The following is a 25,565-nucleotide window of genomic DNA, read 5'->3' on the forward strand; positions in this document are numbered from 1 at the left end:
TGGGAACCAAAGTCAGGTCCTCTGCAAGAGCAGTATACACTGTTTTGTTGTTTTGGTTTTTTTTTTTTTTTTTTTTTTGGTTTTTTGAGACAGGGTTTCTCTGTAGTTTTGGATGGGAGCCTGTCCTGGAACTAACTCTTCTTTTAGTTAATTAATTTATTTATTATGTATACTGTATTCTGTCTGCATGCCAGAAGAGGGAACCTCATCGAATTACAGATGGTTGTGAGCCATCATATGGTTGCTGGGAATTGAACTCAGGATCTCTGGAAGAGCAGTCAATGCTCTTAACCACTGAGCCATCTCTCCAGCCCTGGAAATAACTCTTGTAAACCAGTCTGGCCTTGAACTCACAGAGATCCACTTGCTTCTGCCTCTCAAGTGCTGGAATTAAAGGCATGCATCACTACCGCCCAGCTAAAAAAAAGAATTTTTTTTATTTTATGTGCATTGGTTTTCTCCTGTATGTATGTCTGTGTGAGGGTGTCAGGTCCCCTGAACTGGAGTTACAAACAGTTGTGAGGTGTCATGTGGGTGCTGGGAATTGAACCCAGGTCTTCTGGACGGGCAATCAGTGCTCTTAACCACTGAGCCATCTCTTCACCCCCAGTATGCACTCTTGATTGTAGCCATGTGCAGTATGTCCACTTTATGTGGGGTTAAGAATTGAACCCAAGGTTTCCTGCATGCTAGGCAAGTACTCTACCCATTGAACAACATTCCTCAGCCCTGGGTTCACTTGTCCCCCACAGCACTCACTGTTTGGCATGAATATCCACAGAATTTTCTGTATTCCTATGATTCTTCTGCTCTTGTTGAATAAACGGAGCAGAAGAATCATAAAAGAGAGACAAAAGACAAGTGGCAACCTTTCCAGTGCTTTCTACCCGAACTCCTAAAACCTGACAGCAGAACAGGCCATTCCTCCATTCTCAGGCCAGTTGCCTTCTGGGTCCCGAGCACACAGTAACAACAAATTGTGTGTACATATGCTCACTGCTGCTATTCTTTTGCTATGCAATTATTTCTTGAATCATAGGCATTGCTATATAGGTTTCTAAAAGTCTGTGGAGAGGTCCCAGAAGCAGCAGTGGACAGGAAGTCAGATCTTACCTGTTGCAAGGCGGGAGGGCCTGCTTTTGGTCCGGCCGTTCAGCTAGCTTATACCCAAAATAATCACACAGAAACTGTATTAATTAAATCACTGCCTGGCCCATTATCTCTAGCCTCTTATTGGCTAACTCTCACATCTTAGTTTAACCCATTTCCATTAATCTGTATCACCACGAGGTTGTGGCTTACCGGGAAAGATTCAGCTTGTCTGATTCTGGCAGCTCCATGGCGGTTCTCCCTGACTCTGCTTTCTTCCTCCCAGAATTCAGTCTGTCTCCCCACCTACCTAAGTACTGCCCTATCACCAGGCCCAAAGCAGTTTCTTTATTAACCAATGAAAGCAATATAAATACAGAAGGACCTCCTATACCATTTCCCCTTTTCTGTTTAAACAAAAAGGAAGGCTTTAACTTTAACATAGTAAAATTACATATAACAAAACAGTTATCAAGCAAGAATTACAGTTACAATATTTATATCTATTTTATCTTTTATCATAACAAAGGAAACTGTAATTGTAACTATCTATCTATTCTTCAACTCCATCAAAGACTCCAGAAGGATATAATATTACGTAAGTAAATGAGAAGTAAGCAACTTCCAAAACTCTAGAAATGAAAGAGACATCTTGCTGCCTGGACATTTACCCAAAGTTCTTCTGTACCATTGGGGCATCCATCTTTAGATTACAGGCCCATAGTATCCAGCAAACTTTTCCATGAAGCAGGAAATTTCAAAGACAGTTCAGTCTCTTTTTTCTGTATCCTGCAAAATGTCTCACAGACTCTTTATGAATCAGGAACCCCAAAGGATCATCTCACCTTTTGGCAAATTTGGCAGTCATCACTCTGTGAGTTCTTCATGTCCAGTTTATGCAACAGTCCAGAAAAGAGCAGTTTCTTGCCCAAATGGCTAACCAACTCCATAAGGAGCCTCTTGGATGCCCATCTTCCTCTTGAAGTAGATTGGTGCTGCCAGGAGCAGGTGTGTCTCATTGGAATGAAAAGTCCTAAGTTATTAAAACATTTTAAATGCCATATTCTGTAGTCTTTGAAAGATATGAAGAATGCCTATCTGAAATATATCTATGTACATCTAGAAAATCTAACTAACATGACTATAAACTTTGACTATTGTAGATGATCTATTAGCCTATATTTCTTAATTATACACTACATTTTTAAATGATCTGCACAATGCAAATTATTCATATCTATATCATATCCCCCTTTAAATTAAAAAAAAACATTTATGTCTCGCGCTACCGTCTCGCCAGCAAGAACCACGCGGTACACATAGGATACTTCTGCAGTAAAGCTTTAATGCCCCTTGGGAGAGCGGGCATCAGCCAACATGGCGGAGACCCAGATAAGATGGAACCCATCCCTTATAAAGGAAACAGACCCTGCTTCGGACGTGTCACTCTTGGATTGGTCCATTGTCCATAATCCCAGGTGAATGCCTCGGGAGTAGGCAGGGACGCAGCGGTAGAGAGTTACAAAGCACGTGCGCTGGGATTAAAGGCGTGTGCCGCCACACCTTGGGGTCACAGAGGTCAATCTCTACCTTTGTTCCTAGAAGCAATGGAGAATGTGGTCCGGCCCTCCACACATTTATAAGCAATATTTGGGAATATGGGCATAGTTTTTTCTCTCCAAACTGCTTTGTGCTGTATGAGGGCGCTGGTAATCAGGTCTTACATATGTATCCTGTATGCTAGGTTTATCTTAGTCGACAGTTGAGCAAAGTAAGTTTTTGAGGGTGTTCACAGCAACCTTTCAGGAGGGCATGGTCTATCTATCGAACCATATTCGCCTGGAGGCAATCCACAGGTTCTCATCTTCTGTGGAAACAAAGGAAGAACCTCTTTTCCAAAGCATCATACCCTTAGACCCAAATTCTGAAGTCATAATACCTTTATAATATACATACTGGTTTAGCTTTAGACACAATGAAATGTCTCTCTGCACTTAGCTCCTTCACAGTCAAAAAATTCAAAGAAAACACAATAATATACATAATTCAGACTCTCTGTGAATTTTCCATTCTTTTGTGGCTTATTTATCTTTTTATTTCTTTTAATCTATGACTATCTGTACTTTGTCTCTTTAAAGACTTTACTTTTTATTTAAAAAAAAGCATTAACTTTATTTTATGACTCTCTATACTCTTTTCTTCTTTCTCCCAAGCCTACGTACATTTATCCAACAGTGTGACCCATTTGAAGGTCTTTTATGTCTGAATCTGTCCTATTGCATTGTCTGTAATTCTCTACTGTCTTGAAGAGCTTTTAAAATGCTAAGCAGCTTGGCTCCACCTCTCTCCAATTTCAAAATGGTGGACGTACCATTTCTGCTAGCTCTGGGGCCGCCAGTTAGGAGCCACACTTAGCACTTTAACTCTGATAATGAGTGTGCAGTACACAAACTCTTTTTATGTGAGTTACAGTCAAATCTGCCATGCAGAGCATGGCGCAACCTGGAAACATCTCTCTGTATGGCGGCAGGAATCTGCCATGCTCTCCTGCCTGTGTACACCTAGTAGACCTGATCCCACCGCTTGTCCAGGCAGGGAGTGCCAAGCCACAGGTACTTTGTTTTTGACCCCGAGTGGGCACACAAACATCCAGGCCCACAAATGCTCCATAGCCGGAGTTTGCACTGGTGGCAGGGCCCAGGAAGCCTTGTTTTAAAATGGCACGGCTTTTTTTTTTTCCTGCCACTATTGCTGAATCAGGAAAAATCTCTCGGTGACACCCCACCAGCAAACAGTAAAAAACTGTGTTAAACTCTATATTTGTGTCTAGAATTCCTTTTCAAGCCCTCTCAGGTTTTACGTGGATGTAATTGTCCACACGTTTGGCGCCACTTACCCAGAATGCGTATTTATTCTAGCAAAGGCAAATTGTTGCCTCTTCCATGATGGAAAGGGTTCATTGTCATCAGTTTACCAACAGGTGGACAACTGGTCTACCTGGGGTAGGGTGGCTTATTGGTGGTAAGTGAAGTCAGTCTTGGTCTCTGCTGTTGGCGACTACATAATTAGGAATGGCAGTACATATGTCAGTTAAGGGGTGTGACTGCAGCTTGGTCCATGAAAAGCACTGCTACAGCCACATAAATTCATTAAAAGGCACCAGGGTAGCTGGGAAGGGGACTGATGGACAGCTATAGACTTTTACCTACTTGATTTGTTTTTTCTTTTGGAGACAGGATCTTTTCAACGGGATCTTTTCTTTTTCTTTTTCTTTCTCCCCGCCCCCCACTGCCCTAGAACTCATAGACCAGGGACCAGGCATGCCTCAAACTCACAGAGATCCGCCTGCCTCGGCTCTGGAATAATCCTACTGAACACTGTTAAAATGTGTTGCTCTCATTGTTAATAAAAAGCTGTTTGGCTGATAGGTAGGCAGAAATTTCCAGGCAGAGAGAATGCTGGGAAGAAGGAGGACAGAATTAGAGGAGTCTGGAGTCATGGGCCAGATACTGAAGAAGCAAAATGGGACATTCATAGATGAGGTAAACAAGCCTCAGGACAGCGCACACGAATTAATAGAAATAGGGCTAGTTTAAGCTATAAGAACGGGCTGGAGGCAAGTCTAAGCTATCGACTGAGCATTTATAACTAATATTGTCTCTGAGGTTATTTGGGATAGACTCCAAGTGTTGGGATTAAAGGCATGTGCCCCCACCTCTCATCTTGGAGACAGGATCTTAATATGACATAGTGTCAAACCCTGAAATCCCAATATCTAAGAGGTAGCGATAGCAGGATCAGGAGTTCAAGGTAAACCTTGGCTACAAAGCAAATTCAAGGACAGTCTGAGTTCTCTCTCTCGTTCTCTCTCTCTCTCTCTCTCTCTCCAGATAGATAGATAGATTGAAAGACTATATATAGATAGAGGCCAGGGCAGTGGTGGCGCACGCCTTTAACCTCAGCACTCGGGAGGCAGAGGCAAGCGGATCTCTGCGCGTTCGAGGCCAGTCTGGGCTACAAGAGCTAGTTCCAGGACAGGCTCCAAAGCTACAGAGAAACCTCGTCTCACAAACAAACAAACAAAAAAATTAGTATAGAGAGAGGTTGGAAAGATGATTAAATGGTTAAGGATACTAATTATTCTCACAAAAGACCCAGGTTCAGTTCTTAGCGCCCACAGGGTGATTCACAACATATGTAACTCCAGTCCCAGGAGATCCATTCATTGTCTGGATACCGAGGGCACTGCATACACATGGTGCACAGACATATAATGTCACCAAAATACCCATAGAAGTTCTTGGGGCCTGGAAAGATGGATTAGTGTTTAAAAGTACTTAGTATTCTTCCAAAGGACCCAAGTGTGTTCCCAACACCTAATAGGGAAACTCACAACTGCCTATACCTACAGTCTTAGAAGTCAAACACTCTCTTCTGGCCTCTTCTGGAACACACACATGTGTACATGCACACACAAATAAAATAGATCTTTTGCTATTGTTTTTGAGACTGCAGGGTCTCACTACGTATTTGTCCTGGAACTCATAGACCAGGCTGGCCTTGAACTTCTGCCTCCTCAGCACTGGGATTAAAGGCATGGCCACCACTTCCCCACTAAAATAGATCTTTTAAGGAATAAATCAGTAACAAGAGCCAGGCAGTGGTGGCACATACCTTTAATTCCAGCATTCCAGAGGCAGGGGCAGGTGGATCTTTGTGAGTTCAAGGCCAGCCTGGTCCACAAACTGAGTTCTAGAACAGCCAGAGCTGTTACACAGAGAAACCTTGTCTCAAAGACTAACCAACAAATAAATAAAATAACAAGTCTTTGGTCTTTTGTCCGACAATATGGCTAAGTGAACAAAGGTGCTTATTGCGCAAACCTAGCTACCTGAAATCCACAAGCCCTGCTACCTGAATTCCATTCCAGAAACTACAGAAAGGTAGAAGGGGAGAACAGACTCCACAGAAGTGTCCTCTGACCTTCACAGCATGCATACCTCCCCCAACACAAAGCTGTGCTCCAGGACAGAACTGGGGGTTACAGCTCAGTAGTAGAGTGTTTGCCTAAGTTAAAATACCTGGGGGAGGGGGAGTTAAGCAGGAGACGTGGAAGAATGGAGGAGAGAGCCACAGAGCATGTGTCAGATGGACCTGCATGTTATAGGACTTGACTATTATTCTACAGCACTAGAAGGCAGAGGCAGGAGAGGATTACCGAAAACCAGAGGCCATTTTGGTCTAAATATCAAGTTCCAGGCCCAGCTAGGGCTTCATAATAAGGATCTGTCTCAAAACAACTGCTGCTGGTCATAGACCTTTAATCTCAGCACGGTGGATGTGTGTTGGGGGAGTGGGGTAGCTGGCAGGTTCCAGGACAGCCAGAGCTGTGTGAGACCTTGTCTAAAAACAAAAAACAAAAAACCAAAAAACCACCAATAAAATAAAAACAGAAATCAGGCGGCATCGTGGCACATGCTTTTAATCCAAGCACTCAGGAGGGGGAACCAGGAGGACCTTTGTGAGTTAGTGTCTAAATAGTGACTTCCAGGTTGGGCGATGGTGGCGCACGCCTTTAATCACAGCACTTGGGAGACAGAGGCAGGTGGATCTTTGTGAGTCCGAGGCCAGCCTGGTCTACAAGAGCTACTTTCAGGACAGGCTCCAAAGCTACAGAGAAACCCTGTCTTTGAAAAAAACAAACAAACAAACTAACAAAAACAACCAAGTTCAAGATCCAGTCAGGGTTAATTACATAGAGAAACCATGTCTCAAAAAATACCAATCAACAACAAATCTGTGTTCCAGGTGGGGGCGGGGAGGATGTCAATAGTTAAGTGGCTCAGTGGCAGAGGATCTCCTAGCCAGTCCGAGCTCCCCCCATCCCCCGCCACCGGACTCTGCAACAACACACACAGGAATGAAATACAATTTTTTTAAACTCAAAAAAAAAAAAGGAAAAAAAACTTCTTTTCTGCTCCCTCCCTGGTGTCCCCATCCCACTTTAGGGTACAGAAGCCCCCTCAGATTTTCATCCTTAATTCTCTCATTTTATCTTGACCTTGGTGCAGCCCATCGCTAATCGACCTAATATGGTCGCTTCGACCTCCCACTAGTGGTCTGATTTAGCGCCTTTCTCCGAGCTCTGCTCTCCACAACCGGTTCCAGCACCCACCTGGCCAGCTGATAGCCCAGACAACATCGCTTGCTGATATTTCTTAAATCTTGATTTCTGTCTGTGATGTTCATATACTTTATCTCAACTCCCACCCCACACATCTTCAACTCTTTTTGTTTTTGTTGTTTAATCTACCGGGCTTTTAAAGAAAGGTTTCTGAAGAAACAAAGAGACTTTCATCGGAACACGGCAATCATTCCGGACATACGCTGAAATATGAAGTCAGGGATTTGTTTCACAATCCCCGGGAAGGGCAGCGGTGGGGGTGGACTTGAGATGGACAAAACCAGATCGTCAGGAGCGGATGATTTAACTAAGTGGTGCGAAGGGTGAGGGTGGGGGGGCGCGCTTTAGGAGCGTGACTTTGGTTCGTGTTCGAAATTCTTTCTACTCCAAGTCAACACGAAAGCCGCAGATGAACCACTCCTCTGTCGCAACCCTCCTCACCGACAGGAACTCTTTGTATTGGACTATTAGGCTTCGGTACAACAGGAACAATTTCGGGAGGGCTTGCGGTTCTTTAGGAGTGCGACCCTAGCACTAAACCTTTCTACGTCCCAGGCTGGGACAGAGAGCTGCCCAGGCTGGAGGCAAGCGGCCTGGCCACCACGATGGGAACCAGGGGTAAGAACGCCGCTCCTGCCTCCGGAGCTCCGCCCTGGGCCGGCACGTGCAGCCCTTGGGGCTCGGCTGCCAGCCTCCCAGCCCCCACCCCGGGCACGTGACCAGCCTCCCCGGGGCCCCGAGGGACCGAGTACGCCGATCGGCTTGCAACAGAGCTTGGGCGCGCGCGCCAGGTTCGAGCCGAGCCCTCTGACCGGGGTGTGCCGCCGGGTGGGACCCTGGCCACCGTGAGAGGTGCAGGGTGAGGGGTGGCTGTCTCCCCCGCCCACCCCCGCCAGGCGACGTAGGGCCCGTCCGGGTCCCTCTGCGCTAGCCAGGCGGGACGCGCGCCCTTTCAGGTATCTGGGTGTGGCCAGACCCAGCCCGCGCCCGAGGCTGATGGCCCTGCTCTGCGGAAGTGGCCGGAACCACCGCCTTTGTGTTTGTCACTCCCGAGTGGACAAAAAAAAAAAAAGAAAGAAAGAAAGAAGGAAAGAAAGAAAGAAAGAAAGAAAAAAAATCTCCTGGGTTCCAGTTTACCTTCGTGTCCCTTCTTGGTCAGACACTGTACCCTGCTACCCCTTCTGGTTGCTGCACTGTCCCCCCCTACACCTCCCGAACTGGGCGGGGTAGATGCCCTTAGAGTACACAAACACAAAGTATTTTTTTTTTGTCATTTCAAAAATCAATGCGTTATTACGACTAGAGGCAAACTCGTAATAATCCTAGCCAAGGCAGGAGAATTGCCGGGAGTTCGAGACCAGCTTGGGCTCCATTAGTAAGTTCTGGGCCAACCCGGTTAGTGCTGAGACTCAGATTGAACAAAACAAAGCCAAGGGGGAAACAACAACAACAACAACAACGGTGCGGCCCCAGCCAAGGCTGCGTCTGCGTCCCCTGTACGCACCGCCTCCAGCAATGGCGTCCGTGTCCCGACTCAGGCCAGGGCACTAGCCGGACACAGGTGTGGCTATTCGGTCCGACCGCACAGCAGCACAAGGGGCGAAAGTGTAAACGGTCTTGGGGTGGGGGTGTCCCAGGCTCTGAGCCCCCAACCTCGCAACCACTTGCAGACCAGGGTCCAGGACGCAAGCCTGAACGGTGAACTCAGGCAGAGGTGAGGCTAGCTGTTGCCGCGCCCCAAGGCCAGCGGGGCGGGGCCGTTGAGACAGTCCTCCAGCCAACCCTGGTTCTTGAGCTCCAGAGCTCCCCTCTTCTCCTCTTCTTCACCCCTACAACCACCGCCCCCCTGTCCCCCCTCCCCCCAGCTCCAGTGGTCCAGCGCACCCGGATTGGGACATAAGCGCCGACGACCCTCAACTAGTGATCTCTGGGAGCTTAAGTTTCCTGTTGTGTTTAGTGGGAGTGGCACTTTCTAATTGAGCCTTGGGCTTTGGGCTTGGCACGAGAAGTGCTCCGCAGAGAAATCCCAGTCCTTGGGCTGCTTGCTTCTGAAGGGCAGGAACACAAAACAGGCTCAGTGAGCGTGCTGTAATAGACGTCGACAAAGTTTAAAGCAAACCAATTGGGGTGGGGGGTGGGGTTAATCCTTCTTCCAAGTATTTAAGACTTCCAGCACCACACCTGCACTGAGAAGTTGCAGAGATGAAGGTATCAGGCTGGGCCTGGAGAAGTCGGTAAATGAGTTGACTCTCCCTGGGAGCAGTTGTCAATTCTCAAGGGGGTACTGGACAGAAACCAGTCTGTCCAGGTCCCCTGTGGGCCAGAATCCAGAATCAATCAATCTGTCTCTGTCTTTGTCTCTCTCAAGACACAGTTTCTCTGTGTATCGTTGCCTGTCCTGGAACTTGCTCTATAGACCAGGCTAAGCTTGAACTTCACAGAGATCCTGGTACTTGGGAGGCAGAGGCAGGCGGATCTCTGTGAGGTCAAGGCCAGCATGGTCTACAGAGTGAGTTCCAGGACAGCTAGGACAGTGTCACAGAGAAATCCTATATCAAAAAACAAAACAAAACAAAAAAAAAGCAACAACAACGAACAAAACAAAACAAAATTTTAATTACATTTATTTGTTTCGTATGTATGTTCACAGGTGTATAATCAAGTAGATCGTAGAGGTCAGAGAATAACATGGAAATGAGTTCCCCTCTTTCATCACGTGGACCTCAGGGATTGAGTTTCAGGCTTCAGATTTGGTGGCAAACACCTTAACCCTCTGAGCCATCGGGCAGGCTCAGACCCCAGAATTTCTAGGCACTGTGCTGGACTTAAAAGCTTTGTTTCCTTCTTCATTAAAAAAAAAAGAGCTTTGTTCACTAACTTGACTTCAATGCCAGAGGTGAACCCAGAGCCCTCATGTATGCTTACGAAATTTTTGTTCTTACGAAATTTTTGTTCTTTTTTTTTTTTTTTTTTCTGAGACAGGGTCTCACTGTGTAGTACTGTCTGGCCTGGAACTCACTACGCAGACCTCAAATCCACAGAGATTTTCCTCTTGGTGCTGAGATTAGAGGCATGTGCTACTACATCTAGTTTCATGCTAAAGTTTATTTTTTGTTGTTTAATTCTATTGATTGATTGACTGATTATTTTGAGACAAGGTTTTTCTGGATAGTCCTGGCTGTCCTGGAACTCACTCCGTAGACCATCCTTGCCTCACAGAGACCCACCTGTCTGCCCCGTCCCGAGATTAAAGGTATGCTCCACCACCACTCGATCCCATGCTAAAGTTTTAAAACAGGTCATGTGTAAGTAGGTCTAGAGTTCTCCACCTGTAATTCCGGCATGCAGGAATCTCTATGACAGGAGAATTTCAACTTCAGGTTGCCAGGACTCCATAGCAAGACCCTGCCTCAAAAAGATGAATAAGTAAGCCAGCCATAGGGATTCATGACCTGTATTCCCATTTCTTGGCAGGCAGAGGCAAGAGAATCAGTGTAAATTCAAGACAGTTGTGTCTAGCAAGATTCTGTCTCAATAAATAAGTTAATTAAGTAATTTAAATAGCATTAAAGGCTTCATGGGTTCTCTCCATGAATTTTTCCCTAGCTGTGGAGAGGGAAGAAGGGTGTCGAGTCTGTGAATGCATGGTGGGATTTTGTTGTCTGTCCCTGAAAACTCCTGGAAAGTCAAGGAATTAACAACGTCTAGTGTCTAGTTACCACTAACTGAGTGTGCTCTCATACCCAGGGTGCATAGTTAGGACAGACTGCTCACTTCGGCAAGCCCAGGCTGACCATGGCATTGACTACAGGTTTTCCATCCTGCTCTGTTGGGCAATTAAAATCTGAGTGATGGGTGTTGGAGAAATGGCTCAGGAGTTTAGAGTACTTGTTCTTCCTGAGGACTGGGGTTCAATTCTTAGCACCCACAGCCCGCGATTGTCTGTAATTTCAGTTCCATAGATCTGATGCCCTCTTCTGGCCTGCAAAGGCACCAGGTACACAGAGTAGATACATATGCAGGCAAAACACACATAAAACAAAAGTGTGATGGGTGAGCAATATGGCCCAGCGGGCAAAGCACTTGCCCCTCAAGGTCAAGGACGTGGATTTGGCCGTCAGAACCTGTGTAAAACTAGACGCTGGAAAACAGGTCTGTAATCCTATTGTTCCCAAGGTGAGGTGAGAGAATGCCTGCAAGTTCTAGGGTCAGTCAGCCCCATTCCCCATCAGAAGATAACACCCCTGTCTCAAACAAGGTGGAAGTTGTCCTTTGACTTACACACACACACACACACACACACACACACACAAACAGGTACCCACTCAATGATAAAAACTAACAAATACTGTCTTGGTATTTCCAGCACATTCCACTCAGATGTCTGGACTGACTTTCTAGAAGCTGAAGGACCATCAGCTCAACCCTGAGCCAGTTCCTACTCAGCATCCTTGAGCCTTCCTCAGGCCCTTTCATGGCTCGCTATTCATCCCCAGATGGATGCAGAGTCCCCTGTGGGCTGCTTGCTAGTTCTTCTATTTTAATCTATCCTCTTCTGCTTACCTACTAATACAAATTTCATCTAATAAATAAATAAATAAATAAACCTAGTAGAGCCGGTGGTGGCTCATGTGTTTTTAACCCCAGGGCCAGCCTGTTCTACAGAGCTAATGCCAGAACAGGCTCTAAAACTACACAGAGAAACTCTGTCTCGAAAAACAAAACAAACAAACAAAAAAATCAAGAATAATGGATACAGTAAGGTTCTGACCTTTGCTGGCTGGTATAGCCAAATAGGGAGAAACCCTGTCTCAAAAATAAGGTGAAAAGCTATAGAGGAAGAAATCTGATGTCAACAACTGGCCTCCACAAATGGCCCAGGGACACACTGGAGTCTTCCTTTTATTTGTTTCTTTTCATTGGTGCCACATCAGACTTTAAATATGCAACTAATTCCAGCACTTGGAAAGCTGAGGCAGGAGGATAATGAATTTGAAGCAATTTGTCTTAAGGGGAAAAAAATGGGTGGGGGGAGGCAGCAGTTAATGCATAGATTTATAACTGATCAAGGTACTGGGAAAAAGGACAGCTGAGTGCACAGCACTGTGTGGGTCATCTACATCAACATCCCCCGCCCCCGCCTCCACCTCCACCCGTGTTGAGAGCACGGAACACAGGGCCAAAGAGTGTGGGAGCCAGGGGATGGCCAGGACGCTGTGAAATGCTCTCTTTTGGACACAGGCTGGTCTTTGAACTCACTGCAGCATGGTTACCCTCACAAGATCAAACTATCAAGGTCAACCTACGTCTGGTAGACAGCAGTAAGTGGACTCAGCGAGCCTGGAGATGATGGCGCACACCTTTAAACCCAGCACTCAGGAGGCCGAGGCAGAGCTCTGTGAGTTCGAGACCAGCCTAGTCTACAGATTGAGTTCCAGGACAGCTAGGGCTACAGAGAGAAACCCTGCTTCGAAAAGGAACAAAACAAAAAGAAGACAACAAGTCTGCATAACTACACAGTCCTGGTCAGGGTTTGTGTGGTCCCACCCGCTACCAATCCCTTCTTGTCTCAGCTCCACCTTGGAAACGCCCTAAACAAGTTGTCAGAACTGTGTGAAATCTCTTCCAGCTGGTACCAGGCTTCAGGTCTCCCCTTATCTGGATACCAATCCCTTGGGGCTCACTGCTTTAATAGTCTAACAGCCAGATTGTTTCTTTAGAGTATCTTCATTCCCACCTGGAAGGTTGCAGTCTCAGGCTGTGTGTGTCTTTTGGTTTTGTGTAGCCCAGGCCAACATAGAAATCCCCGTATGGCTGAGGATAGTCTTGAACTCTGGATGCTCCTGCCTCCATCTCTGAAATAGTGAATTCTGTGTGAGAACCTGTCTTAGTCAGGGTTTCTGTCTGTTGCTATGAAGAGACACCATTACCGTAGTAGCAACTCTTTTTTCTTTTCTTTTTTTTTTAAAAAGATTTATTTATTTATTATGTGTACATCATTCCTTCCATATGTGCCCGCATGCCAGAAGGGGGTGCCAGGTCTACATTATAGATGGCTGTGAGCCACCATGTGGTTGCTGGGAATTGAACTCAGAGACTCTTGAAGAGCAGTCAGTGCTCTTAAGCACTAAGCCAACTCTCCAGCCCTTTTTTTTTTTTTTTTTTTTTTGGTTTTTTGATACAGAGTTTCTCTGTGTAACAGCACTAGCTGTACTATAACTAGCTCTCCGTAGACTAGGCTGGCCTCAAACTCACAGAGATCCACCTGCCTCTGCCTCCTGAGTGCTGAAATAAAAGGCCTGTGCTACCACCTTGCAACTCTTTTTTTTTTTTTTTTTTTTTTTTTTTTAGGCAGGGTTTCTCTTTAGCTTTGGAGCTTGTCCTGGAATGAGCTCTTGTAACCCAGGCTGCCCTCGAACTCACAGAGATCCACCTGCCTCTGCCTTCCAAGTGCTGGGATTAAAGTCATGCACCACCACCGCCTGGCTCATAGCAACTCTTATAAGGGAAACGTTTAATAGAGGTGGAAGCTTATGGTTTCAGAGGTTTGCTCTATTAGCATCTTGGCAGGGAGAATGGTAGCATGCAGGCAGACACGGTGCTGGCCACATCTTGATTGTAGGCAACAGGAAGTAAACTGAGACACTGGGAAAAGCTTGAGTATAGGAAACCTCAACACCCACCCACAAAGTGGCACACTTCCTTCACCAAGACAAGACCTACTCCAAGACCTCCCAATGGTGGCACTCCTTATGAGCGTCTGGGGGCCAATTACATTCAAACTACCACAGGACTCCCTCTGGATTTTTCCATCAAATTTTTCTCAGAGGTGATTTAATATGGGCTAACCTTTACCATAGTCCAGGAGTGGGTTAGAGCTGCCCGTGGATAATCCCACTGACTTCTGAAGACAGAAACTGTTAAAGCCTAGATCTGAGCAGAGTGATGTTTTCTTGCTCTACTGTAACTTGGATGAAGGATTTCAGGGCAGAGCAGTACCTGAGAAGACCCTGGTTTTCCCTTGCAGACCAGCTTATAGGAGGGGGACTTGTCAGGGGCTCTGTTACCATGGCAACACCACTGCTCTTGCTATGGGCACATACATGGGCCTGAGAGACTGGACAGCCAGAACTGGTTGCAGTCGTAGTGGCTGCACGAGTTGGGCTCCAGGGCGTTGAAGGAGCCCTCAGACAGGTCCAGTGTTGTGGCTCTTCTGGACTTACTCCCATCCCATCAGCTCCGGGTGCCTATTCGAGCTGAGGTCACACCCAGCAGACAAAGCATGCAGGACCACACTCATCACAGAACACCCCTACCCCAATACGTATAACCTTCTGTGACTCTGAGGAATCTGACCACCTAATTGAACTCCTGTGGGTTCAATTAGGGAAGACTTAAAGTATTCCCCCATCCCCAGAAAACTGTATCAGGCTAGCAACGCGGCTCAGGTATTAGGGCACTTGCCACCAACATGCAGAAAAGAACATTTGTACATGTCAAGTGAAAATAAATCTTATTAAACAAAGAAAGGAAAATTAGGGGGCTGGAGAGATGGCTCAGCAGTTAAGAGCACTGGCTGCTTTTCTAGAGAACCCAGGTTCAATTCCCAGCACCCACATGGCAGCTTGCAGCTGTCTGTGACTATGGTTCCAGGGGACCTGACACATTCACACCAATGCACATAAAATAAAGTGAAATAAATTCTAAAAAGAGAGGAAATTTTAAAAAATTCTAAAGGGCTTGAGATATAGCTCAGTTGCCTAGCATGAAGCCCTGAATTCTTCTCCCACTGCCACAAAAACCAAGCACAGTAGCTGACACCTGTGGTCTCAGCCCCGGGGAAGTAAAATTAATCCTACTGGTCAAGAATAAGACTACTAGGGGGCTGGAGAGATGGCTCAGTGGTTGGGAGCATTGCCTGCTCTTCCAAGGGTCCTGGATTCAATTCCCAGCGACCATATGGTGGCTTACAACCATCTGTGGTGAGATCTGGTGCCCTGTCTGGCCTGCAGGCACACATGTAGGCAGATATTGTATCATAATAAATGAATAGATAATTTTTAAAAAAAAAAAGAAGAAGAAGACTACTACCACCATTTTTGAGCCAAATTTAAAGCAAGCTTTATTAAATACTGGCTGGAATGATGGACACGGGCCAGGTCCATGTCTGGGACTCCCAAAGTATGACACCAAATTACATTAGTCAGCAACTTATAAAGGCAAACCCCACAAGGTTGCATACTTCCTGCCTTTGTCCAATCAGGGGCAAACAAACATCCTGATGTTCTTTCTACCTAAGTATCTCCCTGGTATGTTGTGATCAAGCACATCCTGTGCAGTTGAGGCAACCAAGCTTGTTAACCGAAGCAAAAATACACGGATTGTTATCTTACATGAACAGCAGCCCCAGCATCCAGGAAGATACCTGTCCTTGGGCTAGTAGGGCTTACAGGTTAGAGTCATTTTTGTTTTACAGATCTCTAAAGCACAGTAATTGAAACTTAAAACATAATTTTAGGCATCACAAAGAAGCCGAGGTAGCTTCAAGAAGACCAGAAATCAAAGGCATCCTTGGCTACATATTGAATTTGGGGCCATCCTGGATAATGTGGAGACCTTGTATCAATACATAAATAAATAACAACTTATCTAGGCATAGTAGTCTCATCCCAAGAGGCATGAGACTCAGGATCAAGAGTTCAAGACCAAGCCTGGCAGTGGTAGTGCACGTCTTTTATCCCAGCACTTGGGATGCAGAGGCAGAAGGATCTTTGTGAGTTTGAGGCCAGCCTGGCCAACAAAGCAAGTTCCAGGACAGGCTCCAAAGCTACACAGAGAAGCCCTGACTTTAAAAAAAATATTCCAAGGCCATACCTTTGATCCCAGGACCTGGAAACAGGCAGGTAGATCTCTGTGGAATGTGAGCTGAAGGCCAGCCTGGTCTACATAGAGAGTTCCAGGCCAGTGGACACTGTATACTGAAACCCTATCTCAAAAAAAACAAAGAGTCCAAGGCCAGCCTGAGCTCCAGGAGACCATATCTACTCTCCCCTTCCTCCCTTCGAGTGAGACAGCTCTGACCTAGCCTGTACTGGGTCCTTGCAACACTAACTGAAAAATCAATGGAGCAGAAACCGTCCCCACTATTGTCCCATGACAAGCATTCATTTGTCCAGCAAGTCTTTCTTCCCTGGATGACAGCTGGGACTCGGCAATTAGCAAGGACCTGAAGGTAACCTGTTCACACTCCCAGTGACCTCTGTGGCGGCAGCACATTCTATGAACAGTGGATACAAAGATTGTTGGGAATACAGGTGTCTCTGAAACTCTAAGAATGGCAAAGGTGAGGGAGCAGGTGGGTGTCACTGGAGGAAGAGAGGCCTGAGGCCTGGTTTACACACACTTTAGCCTGGAGCTGGTTAATGAGAGGCCTTAAAGGTTCCAGATTCTGACCTACACTCACCCCAATGGTGGTGTTACTCAGAAAGTTCTATTGCCAGGCATAGTGGCGCACGTCTTTAATCTTGGCACTTGAGGGGCAGAGGCAATCAGATCTCTGTGAGTTTGAGGCTAGCCTGGTCAACATTGAGAATTCCAGGCCAACCAGGGCTATAGAGTGAGATTCTATCTCAAAGAGAGGGCAAAGAAAAAAAGAACCCTCTGACTTGGTCTGTGGAAAGATAGGACAGATAGTATTTTGAGCTGTTGAATATTTAGGAACTGTATAGAAAGGTCAGATTTGTAGCACAGAACATTTGAAGGTTGGAAAAGGTTAGCCCCAGGCCTGTCTCACTTCATGATCACTTCTTTTTTTTTAAATATTTATTTATTTATTTATTCATTATGGATACAATATTCTGTGTGTATGTCTGCAGGCCAGAAGAGGGCACCAGACCTCATTACAGATGGTTGTGAGCCACCATGTGGTTGTCGGGAATTGAACTCAAGACCTTTGGAAGAGCAGGCAATGCTCTTAACCACTGAGCCATCTCTCCAGCCCCCACTTCTCTTTTCTTTCTTTCTTTCTTTCTTTCTTTTTTCTTTTTCTTTTTTTCTTTTTCTTTTCTTCTTCTTCTTTTTTTTTTTTTTTGAGGAGGCAGGAATGACAGCTCTCTTGTAGCCACAGGCTGGCCTAGAAATCATCACTCTGTAGCTGAACATGGCCTTGAACTCCTGAACCTCCTTCTTGGCCTCATCCTGCATCCTGAGTACTGGGTTAAGTGTGTGATACTGTACCTGGCTTCTCTTCCACTTGCTCATGTTCTGCTCCTTCTAGAAATATTTGTCAAAATCTTTTATAAGTCTAACAGCAAGTCCTATAGAATAATAAGGTATCCACAAATCTATACTGGTATGAATAGATAATTAAGGACAGTTTCTTTTGTTGCAGAGGAATTATAATTCTGTACTGAGTACAGAAGCAATGAAGAAAATAGAAAATCATTAGACCAGCACAATAGCAGTTAGGGGTAGGGCTGTCCAGATGGCTCAGTACACAGTAAGGCTTGAGGGCTTCAGTTTGAGCTTAGGGACTCACATGATGGAGTGGAAGAATTGACTCCTACACATTTTTATCTGGTCTTCCTATGGTGTACACACACACACACACACACACACACACACACACACAAGAATGGTAAAAAAAAAAAACAAATTTAAAAATATTATTCTTGGCTGGGCGGTGGTGGCGCATGCCTTTAATCTCAGCACTCGGGAGGCAGAGGCAGGCAGATCACTGTGAGTTCGAGGCCAGCCTGGTCTACAAGAGCTAGTTCCAGGACAGGCTTCAAAGCTACAGAGAAATCCTGTCTTGAAAAACAAAACAAAACAAAACAAAAAAAATCCCAGTACTCGGGAGGTAGATACGGGCTGATCTCTGTGAATTCGAGGCCAGCCTGGTCTAATTACAGTGAAATCCTGTCTCCAAAAAACAACAACAATAACAACTATATATATATACATATATATATATATTCTTTTATTTATTTACTTATATATTTTTGGCTTTTTTCAGACAAGGTTCTGTGTGTAGCCCTGACTGTCCTGGAACTTGCTCTGTAAACCAGGCTGGCCTCAAATTTGGAGATCCACTTGCCTCTGGCTCCCAAGTGCTGCTGGAATTAAAGGTGGATGCCACCACCACCTGGCAACCTGACAAAACAAAATAAAACATTCTTTGTGTTTTTTTTTTTTTTTGAGACAGGATTTCTCTATGCAACAGCACTAGCTGTCCTAGAACTAGCTCTGCTGGGATTAAAGGCGTGCACCACCATCTGGCAAAACAAAATATTCTTATATTGTGTGTGTGTGTGTGTGTGTGTGTGTGATCCTCATGAGGCTGAAGTTACAGGCGGCTGTGACCCACCTAATGTGGGGAGTGGGGACTGAACTGGAAAAGCAGAATATGCTCTTAAAAAGTGAGTCATCTCTCCCATCCCACAATAAAAAAAAAAATCATAGCTGGGTGGTGGTGCCACACATCTTTAATCCTGGCACTCGCACTCAGGAGGCAGAGGCAGGTGGATCTCTGTGAGTTCAAGGCCAGCCTGGTCTACAGAGGGGATTCCAGGATGGCCAGGACTGTTACACAGAGAAGACATGTCTTGAAAAACAACACAAAACAAAACAAAAACAATCTAGAAAAATTAAGTAAAAAACCTAGTAGCACGCGGCCTGTGTCTATAGTCCCGGCTACTTGAGACTGAGACTTGACCTCTGCTTGAGGCCAGTTTGGGAAATGTAAAACCCTCACTAGAAAGTAAAGATTTCAGAAAGAAGATGGGAAGGACAAAAGAAAGATGATTGGATGATAAGGAAACTTCACAAGGAATAAACATTTGTGTCTAACACACCCAGAAGAAGGTCTTGGTGCCTTTCTTTTCAATACTTATTTACACAGGTATGTTTGTATGTTTGTGGTCAGAGGATGACTGACTTGGAAAGCCAGTTCTCTTTTGACACCGTGTGGGCTCTAGGGTGTGGAACTCAAGTCATCAGGCTTGGTGGCGAGCATCCCTTCCTGCCGAGCTATAGCTCCAGCCCTACTCGGTACCCACTCCCAAGCAGAACCTCAGTCAAACATCAAGGAAAAAGAAGACAAACCAAAGTGAAGATATTCTCCGAATTGCCTGGCCAGTTTTCTTCAAAGTGTTACTGTCAGGCCTAGCAGCCAGCCTTGTAATCCAGCTACTGTGAAGGCTGAGGCAGGAGAATATCAAGTTCAAGGACTGCTTAGTCGACATAATGAGATTCTATCTCAGAAAGTACAAGCTGGCCAAGGTGGTATACATTCACAAACCTTTGGGAGGTAAACGGAGGAGAAGAGGAATTCAAAGAGCCCCAGCTACATAGTGAGCTAGAAAAACCCTCTCTCAAAAAATAAAACAGGCCAGGCGGGGATGGCGCACACCTTTAGTCCCAGGAAGCAGAGGCAGGAGAATCTCTGTGAGTTCAAAGCCAGCCTGGCCTAAAAAGTGAGTTCCAAGACAACCAGGACTGTTACACAGAGAAACCCTGCCTTGAAAAACAAAACACAAAAAAAAAAAGAAAAAAAAAAAGAAAAACAAAACACAAACTGGGTGGTGGTGATGTATGCCTTGTCTTCAATTCCAGCACTTGGGAGGCAGAGGTAGGCGGATCTCTGTGAGGCCAAGGTCTACAAGAGCTAGATTCAGGACAACTAGTGCTGTTACACACAGAAACTCTGTCTCGGAAAAAAAAAAAATCAAAGCAAGAAAGTTGAGCTCGTTGGCATGCCTTTAATCCCAGAACTGAAGAGGCAGAGGCAGGTGGATCTCTGAATCTGTGACTTTGAGATCAGTCTGGTCTACATAGTGCATTTGAGGCTAGGTAATGAGATCCTGTTTCAAACAAAACAAAACAAAGGAAAACTCAGAACCTTCTAGATGACTCAGTGGGTCAAAGCACTCACCCCCAAGCCTGACACTGGAACTCAGTTCAGTCCCCAGGACTCTCACAATGTGAGTGTAGTCTATGCGTGTGTGCATACCTGTGTGCAAGCTGAGACCAGAGGTGGAATGTCCCCAGGAATCTGGTTCTGGGAGAAGGAAGGGGCTGATGTTTGATGACAGCCAGTGAAGGAACTTATCTCAGGAAAACTTACCACGTCATCTTTCAGGTCAGAATGTCGCCATGACCAGGACTGCTCAGCGATGCATACCCCTAAACCTCAGGTTAGGACATCCTGAATGGACCTGGGGGAGTCACTGTACCTCTTTGTTCTTCTTCCCAATGTGGCTACATTGAACAACCGCTCCCTTGACCGGTCTACTGGCACCCGCACATAGTAAACCCTTCATGATCATCTGCTGAGCTAAGAGTGACCACTTCGTACATCTGCCATGTCCCATGCACACAGACATTCCAGATCAATGTCCTGAAACAGGCAGAATCGTTTGTTTTCATTTTGCAGTTGAGGAACTTGAGGTTTTAGGATGGGAACTCGGGTCGGCCTGCCTGATTTTGGGATTCCAGGCTTTTTTCCTACCTTGTTTTCTGGCCTCTACAACTTACTCACTCATGCCTTATTCAGTAAATATTTTGCAAGCCTTCCTACCCCTCCCTCACCAGGATTCCAGGCCCTGAGCATCTTAGCTGGAGACTCAAACCTTGGTTAGTAGTAGGTCATGGACCTTACCCTGAAAGAGGTTAGGTCTTATGGCCTGAATAACCATGTCTCTGAGGGCTGTGTAAACACATCACATTTTTTTTTTTCTTTTAGCTCTTTTGCCAGGAACCTCCAACAACTAAGGACCGAGTAGGAGTCATGGCAGCTTCCCTAGGCAGAAAGAGGCAGCGGGTCACACCCAACACTGCTACCCCAGCCTGGAGGGGGAAGTGCAACTGAGAGGAGCAAAGACTGAAACCTAGGCCAGGGGGCGCTGCTACCTCTGCATGGAGCAATAGCCAAAGGGGAGGACTAGAGCCAGCGTAACCTGGGTTGCAACCCAGCATGCCCCACCCCAGCCCTGCCTAGCCCGGTAGGACAGAAACGCCTCCTCCAACTCTCTATCCTCCCACCCTCCCTCCCCGCATCAACCCTACCCTGGCTTCACCCGCAAGCCAGGGTCCCTGCTCCTGGCTACCCCTGCTGCTTTCAACATAGTTCCATCCTGCAGCTGGTTGTGGTGTGTGTGTTTTTTATTTTCTTTCTGTCTTTCTCTCTCTCTCTCTCTTTTTTTTCTCCAAGACAAAATTTCTCTGTGTAGCCCTGGCTGTCCTGGAACTTGCCCTGTAGACTAGACTGGTCTCGAACTCAGAGAAATCAGCCTGCCTTTAACCGTAAATGCTGAGATTAAAGACATGCTCCACCCCACCACTGCCCAGCATGTTTTGCTTTTTTTGTAAGGTCTCATATATCCCATTCTGGCCTCAAACTTGCTGTGTAGCCAAGAATAACCATGAACTCCTGATCCTCCTTGTCTTCACCTACTGAATGCTGGGATTAAAAAGTATGCTACCACATCCCACCCAAGATTTTTTGGGGGCCTGGACAGGCTTGTTTGTTTGAGACAGGGACTCTGGCTGTCCTGAAATTCACAACAGTGACCTAGAACTTATAAAGATCCATTTGATTGGCTTCCCTAGTGATGAGACTAAAGGCTTGCTTCACTAGACTGGTCATAAAGATATTTTAGAGGACTGGAGAGATGGCTCAGCGGTTAAGAGCACTGCCTGCTCTTCCAAAGGTCCTGAGTTCAATTCCCAGCAACCACATGGTGGCTCACAACCATCTGTAATGAGGTCTGGTGCCCTCTTCTGGCATTCAGGCATACACACAGACAGAATATTGTATACATAATAAATAAATAAATAAATATTTTTTTAAAAAAGATATTTTAGAAAGACTTTAGGGCAAGAGAGATGACTCAATGGTTAAGAGCTCTTGCCGAGGACCCAAGTTTGGTTCCCAGCAGCCATGAAATGGCTCACAACCACCTGTTACTTCAGGCCCTCCTCTAGAGTCATTGGGCACCTGTAGACACATGCATAGGTTCACACGCCTATGCATAATTAAATATAAGCCTTATATGGGGCTATGCTGTTGATCACCTTTAATCCCCAAACTCAGGAGGCAGAGGCAGGTGAATCTCTGAGTTCAAGTCCAGTCTGATCTACAGGAGTGAATTTCCGGATGGTCGGGGCTACACAGAGAAACCCTAAATTGAAAAACCAAAACAATAAAAAATAAAATTAAATCTTAAAAAGTAATAAATTAACCCAGACACAGAGAAACAATTATCACTTGTACTCACACATAGGTGGTTTTTAAACATACAGCAAAGAAAGCCAGCGTACAAACCACAAACCCAGAGAATTTAGACAACAATGAGGACACTAAGACTTACATAGATCTAATCTTCGTGGGAAATAGAAAAAGACAAGATCTCCTGAGTAAATTGGGAAGAGCATAGGAACCTTGGGGGAGGTTTGGAAGGGGAAAGGGAGAGTCAGGGAGGGGAGCAGAGAAAAATGTAGAGCTCAATAAAAATCAATAAAAAATGGTAATAAATTATTTGGAGAGATGGCTAAATGGCTAAGAGCGCTTGCTGTCCAAGCATAAAGACCTGAGTTTGAATCTCCAGCACCCCCAGAAAAGCACTGGGCGTGACCACATATGTGTCTGTAACCTCAGATCTGTAGGGTGCAGCCTTAGGAGGGTCACCAGGGCTGGTTGGCCCCCAGTCTAGCTCCAGCTTCAGGTGAGAGACCCTGTCTCAACGGAGAAAGACAGAGAGTGAGAGCGGGACTCCGGTGTCCTTCTCTGTCCCCTGCTTAAGCAGGTACACATGCTAGTGCACACACACGCACTCAAGCACCAAAGATAAAAGAATGAGGGGGCTGGAGAGATGGCTCAGTGGTTAAGAGCATTGCCTGCTCTTCCAAAGGTACGGAGTTCAATTCCCAGCAACCACATGGTGGCTCAAAACCATCTGAAATGAGGTCGGGTGCCCTCTTCTGGCCTGCAGACATACACACAGACAGAATATTGTATGCATAATAAATAAATATATTAAAAAAAGATAAAAGAATGAAAAATATTATTATTGTTGGTTTTTCCAGACAGGGTTTCTCTCTGTAATCCCGCTGTCTTGGAACTCACTCTGTCGACCAGGCTGGTTTTCAACTCACAGAGATCCTCCTGCCTCTGCCTCCTGAGTGTGCAGGACTGCGCTATAACCATCTGGCTAAAAATTATTATTATTATTATTTTATTTATTGCTTTTGGTTTTCTGAGACAGGGTTTCTCTGTAACTTTGGAGCCTATCCCGGAACTAGTGCTTATACATCAGGCTGGCCTCAAACTCACAGAGATCCTCCTGAATCTGCCTCCCTAATGTAAAAAATATTTTTAAATCAAGCCCAGCCTACACAGTCTCAAACATCATCAAAAGCTAGAGCTAGAGAGATGGTTCAGCTTCAAAGAGCACTGCCTGCTCTTCCAGTGAAGAGCCCCACACGGCAGCTCACGAGCATCTATAGCTCCGGTTCCTGGGGACTGGTCACCCTCTTCTGACCTCCTTGGACAGTGCACAGACATGTTGCATGCAAGCAGGCAATCCCTCACATACAGAAAAATAAATTAATTTTTTTTAAGTTTTTATTTATTTTTTGTTTTGTTTTGTTATTCGAGACAGGGTTTCTCTTTGTAACAGACCTAACTATCCTGGAACTATCTTTTGTAGACCAGGTTGGCCTTGAACTCATAGCGATCTGCCTGTCTCTGCCTCACAAGAGCTGGGATTAAAGGTGCGCATCACCACTGCCCAACTCTGCTTTTTTGCTTTTTTTTTTTAAATTTATTTATTATGTATATAATGTTTTGCCTGGGTGTATGCTTGTACACCAGAAGAGGGTACCAGATCTCATTGCAGATGGTTGTGAGCCACCATGTGGTTGCTGGGAATTGAACTCAGGACCTCTGGAAGAGTAGTCAGTGTTCTTAACCTCTGAGCCATCTCTCCAGCCCCATGCTTTTTTGGTTTTTACAGACAGGGTTTTTTTCTGTATAACGGTGCTTGCTGTCCTCACTCTGTGGACCAGGCTGGCCTCAAACTTACCTGCCTCAGCATCCCATTGGGATTAATAGCATGTGCCACCAAGCAAAGCTTGTTTTGATTTTTCAAAGATTTATTTGGGCTGTAGAGAATGCTCAGTGGTTAAGAATGCTGGCCACTCTCACAGAGAACCTGAAGCCCTTTTCTGCCCAACTCAGGCACCAGGCACACAGTGTGCAGACATACACATATAGTAATATAAAAAAGACAAAGTTTTTTTTTTAAGATTTATTTTTATGGGCTGGGCAGTGGTGGTGCACACCTTTAAACCCAGCACCTGAGAGACAGAGGCAGGTGGATCTCTGAGTTCGAGGCCAGCCTGGTCTATAAGAGCTAGTTCCAGGACAGGCTCCAAAGACACAGAGAAACCCTGTCTCTGGGAAAAAAAAATCAAAACAAAATATGGGTCTGACAAGGTGGCACACACCTTTAATCCCACAGGCCTAGCTTTAATCCCAGATTTTAGGGGGCAAAAACAAGCAGATCTCTGTGAATTTGAAGTCAGCCTGGCCTATATAGTGAATTCCAGGACTTTAAAAACAAACAAACAAACAAACAAACAAGCAGGGGTGTGCAGGAGGAAACCTTTATGAAGAACCAGCCCAGAGTCTCTGACTTCATGCAGTTCTCACCGCTGCTCCCCATAAATCTGGGAGCTGGACTGCGGCTGACTCTTATAGTCGGCGCTTCAGCCTGAGGAGCAAAGGCACGGAGGCAAAGGAACTTGTCCCCTGCAAATCTACTTGAGGGCAACTGGATTTCCCAAACCTCAAACCAGGAAATCTGGTCTGACAAGGATGGAAGTCTCTGCTGAACTCAGCCCTGCCCAGGAAAATCTGTGTCTGGGGGTTGCTCTCATCTGAGAACCTGTACTTCCAGGTCTGAGAAGGAAAGGGACTCCAAGGTTGTGTTTAACTTCATTTTGTTATACACCTTGAAGTGCTATCCCGGAACCTGGGTTCCCTTGTGCATTAGGCAGGTTCTTCCCCTTGAGGGGACTTTTCGAGACCATGAGGGTTGGGGGTAATATAAACTCAAGTGAGTGAAGACTAAGGAAACGGAGAGAACTCAGCCCCAAATTCAGAGTGAGCAGGTGTTACACTGAAAGCCCCTGTCAAGGTGCAATAGTAGTGGCTCACACATTAATGATGGAGGAGGGTTATCTGTCTATTGTTACTTTCATTGGTTAATAAAGAGACTGCCTTGGCCTTTTT

General features: G+C 45.7%; 1 long non-coding RNA gene across 1 annotated transcript; it reads left to right on the plus strand.

The window, feature by feature from the left end:
* Nucleotides 1–8,729: 8,729 nt before the first annotated feature.
* On the plus strand, nt 8,730–11,834 carry LOC146890936 (uncharacterized). Its single transcript, XR_014997865.2, has 3 exons — nt 8,730–8,987; nt 10,256–10,526; nt 11,640–11,834. It is a non-coding gene; the product is annotated as an uncharacterized LOC146890936 (long non-coding RNA).
* Nucleotides 11,835–25,565: the final 13,731 nt, after the last annotated feature.

The sequence above is a fragment of the Myodes glareolus genome, chromosome 19 (assembly GCF_982192425.1).
Source record: "Myodes glareolus chromosome 19, mMyoGla1.1, whole genome shotgun sequence".
Classification (NCBI taxonomy): Eukaryota; Metazoa; Chordata; class Mammalia; order Rodentia; family Cricetidae; genus Myodes; species Myodes glareolus.